The sequence below is a fragment of the Anoplopoma fimbria genome, chromosome 12 (genome assembly GCF_027596085.1).
Source record: "Anoplopoma fimbria isolate UVic2021 breed Golden Eagle Sablefish chromosome 12, Afim_UVic_2022, whole genome shotgun sequence".
Taxonomy (NCBI): domain Eukaryota; kingdom Metazoa; phylum Chordata; class Actinopteri; order Perciformes; family Anoplopomatidae; genus Anoplopoma; species Anoplopoma fimbria.
Genome location: NC_072460.1, coordinates 25,487,286 through 25,493,285, shown reverse-complemented (window position 1 = coordinate 25,493,285; position 6,000 = coordinate 25,487,286).

Below are 6,000 nucleotides of genomic sequence, written 5' to 3'. Positions count from 1 at the left end.
CCGTCAGTACTCTCTCTCTCTCTCTCTCTCTCTCTCTCTTTGACTCGTTCATGTTGTGACTTGCTCACTCCTTTTCTTGCACCGCTTTTAAGTCTTGTTGGCTCACAGTTGAAAATAAATCAGTTTACACCACTGACGTTTCTGAATGTGCAGTAAATCACTCACTGGTGTCGACTTATTCCTTATTAACCAACAACTCTCAGTAAATCAAGTATGGAGCCAAATCCAGGCCAAAAGTCATGATCATTTGAAAAAACGAAATGGAACTGAAAATATAAAGTTTTGGTCTTGAACTTTGAAAAATACAACAATGTATTCCGAATAAAAATAAGTGCGGATGTTTTTTGGGGTTGAATTACATTTTTATTCAATTCTGGAATTGTTTTGAATAAAATATTTATTTTTCATCTTTATATAATTTTTTGAAAGTTTTTGGTTTCAGATCGTTTTTTCACTTTCAGATCGTATTTTTTCAGTTTTTCAGACTTCAAGGTCTCAATCTGAAAATATAAAATCTGCACCTGAAAACTATAAGACCTCAAATATCAAAAAATATATGAAAGTGAATTTTTATTTTATTTTATTCAAAACAATTCCGTAATTGAATCAAAGTTATATTCAACCCTAAAAAACATTTTTCCTCCACTTATTTTTATTTCGAATATATTGTTGTATTTTTCAAAGTTCAAGACCAAAGCTTGTATTTTCAGCTTCAATTCTTTTTTTTCAAATGATCAAGACTTTTGGCCTGGATTTGGCCCCGCCCCTTTCCTCTCTCTGGGTGAATGTGGGCTAATCAGTGAAATGAAGTGTGTAAAGCCACGGTCACATTACCGTCAATGCAACTAAAATCACTTCGCTCCGCACTACAAATGTGGGCGTAGCGAAGCCGGGACTCTGGAGTGGAAACGACTTTTAACCTCCCTCCATTTGAGAAAAAAACCATGAGAAATCTAACTCTCAAAAGCTCAAGCTTTAAATAAAACAACAACTTAATGGAGCACATGTCTCCTCCAGTGTACCGCCACACAGTAAAGCATGCTCCTTTGTCTGCTGCATTACATAACATTAATCAGATAAAGTGTAATAGTACCAGATGGCAGCGGCCTGCAAGATCGGACTCAGAGATGTGTGATATTCAACCCCGAGGTCACTGTGACATGGAGTCCCCTCAATTTGTCATCCTTGTGTGCGGTAAAGTGTGGCGCTGAACGAAGCACTCAGATCATTAGATTAAGAAAGAAATAAGGGAATAGCAGGTAGCGATAAAAATACTCAAGTCAAATATTGAACAGCAAGTTTGCTTAATGGGATAATTGGATTTCTTGTTTTGCATACATCTGGATTATTTTATTAAAATGCATAGTCAAGACAATTTATATCAATACATGATAGAAGACTTTATCCATATGGACCCTTTTACGGTTGACGTCATGATTACGTCACATGTTAAACAAAGGAAAGACTGGACGCGAACACAAATCACCTCAGAGTAGTGGGCTAAAGTTACCCATCAAAAATCTCCTATTGATGTGTTGTTGGCTGCAAACATTTGAGATGATAACCTCCGATTTGAGGCTCTAACAAGCTACATTAACGAGAAAATGTTGCAAACAGTTTAGCTTAGCCTTCTGCTAAATGTTGCTTATTGGCTAAACTATTAGAGGTATAAAGAGAGGGCCTGCTGTAACCAGTGTGGCATGCAAGCAGCATTGGTCCAAACAAAGTGGTCTTTTACTGTGACAGTGTGTGGATGAAGCATTAAGTTGTCAAATTGACTAATTTAGCTAGCTACGTTGCTAATTCCACCATGCTTTCATGCTACACTGGTTACAGGTCCTCTCCGGAGCTCCTGCTGTCTGCGCCCCTTTGGCAAAATAGTCTGCTAGCTTTGAAGAGCTTGGCTACTATGGTCCCGTTAGTTAATGTCACTCTCTTAAGTAACAATATGGGTCCAGGAAAGTGCAACAAAAACAAAAAACAAGCCAGCAAAACCTGCTAACCAGCGTTAACTAACGTGTTCAGAGAATTATTCCTCCTTCAACTACGCTGGGCCAACAAAAATACGTCATAATATCTAATTACAGAAAAGGGGGTTTATTGCCTTTACTTTCTCGTACATGCTTGAAGTGAATAGAACTCAACAGTGTGGTTCAGCTGTGGTTTGAACTGTTTGTTTGCGGTGGAAAAAACCAGCATGTAGGCAGCTCTGGACGGCACAAGGGTTGGAAACCTCAGTCACACACAACACATCTCATCTGTTCACCGTCCTGTCCCTTTATGGCTCGTCCTCTCTACCCTCTGACCCGTGGGACACAGAGAGGCTCTGTGTTTAGGAGGAAACACAGCACCAGCCACATAGCACACACATAAACACACACCATTGAACGGTGGGCGGGGGGGTGACAGCAGGAGTTGCGGAGGTGGGCAGGAAATAGCGTGTACCCCCTCCTAGAGACCGTATCCTGTCCTTGGGTGAAACTGGTTCGTTTGTCCGGAGGTGTGATCTGTTTGTGTGCAGAAGTGTTTTAGGACTTTTGTAAAAATCCTGATTTGCTCACCCAAGAAAAGCATCAACAGTGAGCGTGTCTCTCGGCCCTCGCAGCACATGTCATTGATCAAGTCTACATTGCAACATGTGGCATTCCTCAACAAATGCTACTCCCTACTGATTTGATAAACGTCCCGCGAACAGAAACATTCATTCTTCACCAGACACCCTCTTCCTCCCCCAATGTCCCTATCTCTTCTCCCTTAATGCTTCGTCTTTCCCTCCTCCCATTATCATCTTCTTATCCCCAGTTCACCCTTTCCTTTAAACCTCATGCTATATTTCACGCAGACTGGAGAAATGTTGTCTGTAAAGTCTCTCAAAGCTTTGGGCAGTGACATTGAACAACTTGTCCTTGAAAAGAATGCATTTTTCTACAAAACACCAGTCAATTTACGCTCATTACATGCACACAGCCTTTTCAAAATAAAGTTCCGTCTTCACAGGAAACAACTTAGTTTGGTTTAGGAAAAGATTGTGAAATACTTTGTTAGGTTTAATAAAAGATGGCGAAATACTTAGCTACGTTTAGTAAAGATGGTGAAATACTTAGTTAGGTCTAAGAAAAGATGGTAAAATGGTGATTTTTAGGTCACAATAATGACTGAAGTGTCGTTATTGAAATACGCAAGTGACGTGAGAAATAATCAACATTGTCTTCTTGTTTCACACAAGGGACAAACAGCAGTCTCTGAGTACCAGACCTGTCTTTTTGTTTGACCCATCCAACCTTTGTGAGCTATTCCGGTTTCGTACATGATCACGTTGATTACACACAAATTGATTTTGTCGGATCTACGAATTACAACACAAAGCTACGGACGCTGGATGAGAACATTCTGCATTGAGAAAGATCACTGCAGCTTGTAAGAGGGTTTGAAACTTTAACCCAGTGACTTAACCTCCTTGGCTCGAATTTGATCCTCCAGTGATTCAGCTCTGCAAACCCTGCCAGCTCTGATTTCAGCAATATACTGTGCCCTCTCTCTCTCTCTCTCTCTCCAAAAACCCCTGAGTGACACCCACCAACACACACTCATACATCCATGTACACACAAACAGCTGTAGACGCTCCCAGATGCTTTATGTCAGCAAGTTTTTGGAAGAGCTGTGTTTATACAAGACTGACAGGCCACTTCCTGCGGCCCAAACATTACCACAAACACACTGACTGAGAGCACAGTGAAGGGAGAAAACTAGCAATTTTCAGCTTTCAGCAAATGTTTGTGACTTTCGTTGGCATGCAGCGCTGCTTCCCATCGCTCGAATCAAGAGAGGGGAGTTTAGTCTGTTCTGTTGCACACATGCGAAGAAGCTGATTTGCAATTCCTCGTGAGTCGATTGTTTAGAGTGAGGCATATATTGTCTGTTTCCAAGATGACGCCGCTCTATAACAAAATAAAAGTCATCCGGCTGCAAACTGTCAAACATCAGGTTTTTGTGTATACAAATCCAAGTAGAGTTCATGAAGTAACCTCCAGGTTTCCAATTTAGTGGATAAAAGAAAAAAACTGCATTTCTTTTGCTTTAATTTATTAATAATTATAATAATAATAATAAACATTATTAATGTATCACCTTTCATACAGGGGGTGTAGTTTGTGCTTTACGACAAAGTGAAGAAACAAGCGTTGGATTAAACAAACAGATTAAATCATGTAAAATACTACACTGATAAAAAGTAACAATAAAACATGTTAAATATTAAATCAAAGGAAGAAGGACAGTAAGTTAAAAGCAATACTGAATTAATTTGGGTTTCCCTCTTATAGCCTTTTTTCTAGGGGATTCCATACTTTTGGCCCCAAACTGTATATAAGAAGTGGACGTAGTCACCGCGACGTCACCCATTGGTTTGTGGACCACGGTTTTGAAGAGCAAGGTTCAAAATTTTGGACGGCGCCATCTTTGTTTTTGGCCGTGGACATATTGATTTTTGGCTGTCACCATCTTGTTTCTTAGACTTTGACATCTTTGTTTGGCCGCCACCATCTTGTTCCATCTTGCGTTTTTTTTGCGTCCAGAAGTGACACAAGAGGGTGGAGCTGAGATCAACAGAAAATACATATTTTTCCCCAAACACTTTTCAAAGAATTTGCTGTATTTGACGTGACCTCATCCATCCGTTTGTGAGCTGACGTTTTGAAGCCTTGATTTTTGTCATTTTGGCCGTCGCCATCTTGGTTTTGAACGTTGCCGTCTTGTTTGTTTTTTTGCATCCAGAGGGGACAGGAGAGTATGGAGCTAGCTACAACTGAATGCTAAATAAGACATTTTTAGGCGATCAAAATGTTACGATTACCTTCCATGAAGTGAAAACATAAGCTTCAAAGTTTAAGACAAAAACACGGACAACTCCCAAACCGGACAACGTCTTGGTGGAGACCTGTCAATCACAGAAGCCCCGCCCTAAAGCATACCCTGCTTTATGGTCTATTTGACTCTAAATGGAGCATCATTTACCAAAATGTTAGAATAAACTTTCATGAAGTGAAAACACACTGTGAATGGGTTTAATTTGTAAGACAAAAACATGGACAACTCCCAGACCGGACAACCTGTCAGTCATTATGTAGCCCCGCCCCTAAATCATACCCTGCTTTATGGTCTGTTTGACTCTAAATGGAGCATCATTTACTAAATGAACATCATGCTGTATTGAAGAAGACTTGAAACTAGAGATTGAGACCATAAACTCATGTTTATGACTCATGTAAACTCAACTTTACAATGTTTACTGAGGGAATAAATCAGTTTGAAGCTGAATGCAGCTTTAAGACACTTGAGGTTTCACTTATGAGAACCAGAGGATGCTGCCTGGTTTTGCCACATAGTTTGAAAAAAAGGCTGATCTGCTGATTTTCTTATTTGTGTGATATTTTGTATTAAAAAAACAAACAAAAAAAACAGCTGCAGATTAACTTAGAGGCCGTGAATGATTATAAAACCACAATGAATAGCTTGATGCAATAATGCTTTGATACTCTTTATGTGAGAATAACAAACATGAGAAATGAAACAAACGGCAATCCCCTTTTCTTCGTAATCAGGTCAGCAAAACATTATTTCCTGTTTTGGGGAAATCCAATTATTGACATTGACTCGAAAGCAGACTGTGAGTACGGCAGACAGAGCAGCCCTCTTCTTCAGTTAGATGGCGGTGTTGTATGTCTGTCACTAATGGCTCAGGAATGTCACATTAGTCAAGGGCCGCATGTGTGACGCCGCAAACATTAAAACACTTTGAGGGGACCAATATGATATCACACTCTCTGAAAGAGAACGGTGACAGGTCCAGTGATCTCATTGCCTCAAAGCTACAGGGTGATCGACTGCCTCTTACACACTGCAAACCAGAAAAATGTCCCCCTAGCAAGGTGTCAGAGTTAGATTTCAAAACCCCTGAAACGTATCAGAAATGACATGCTTTTTGTATGAATTTGTGGAGC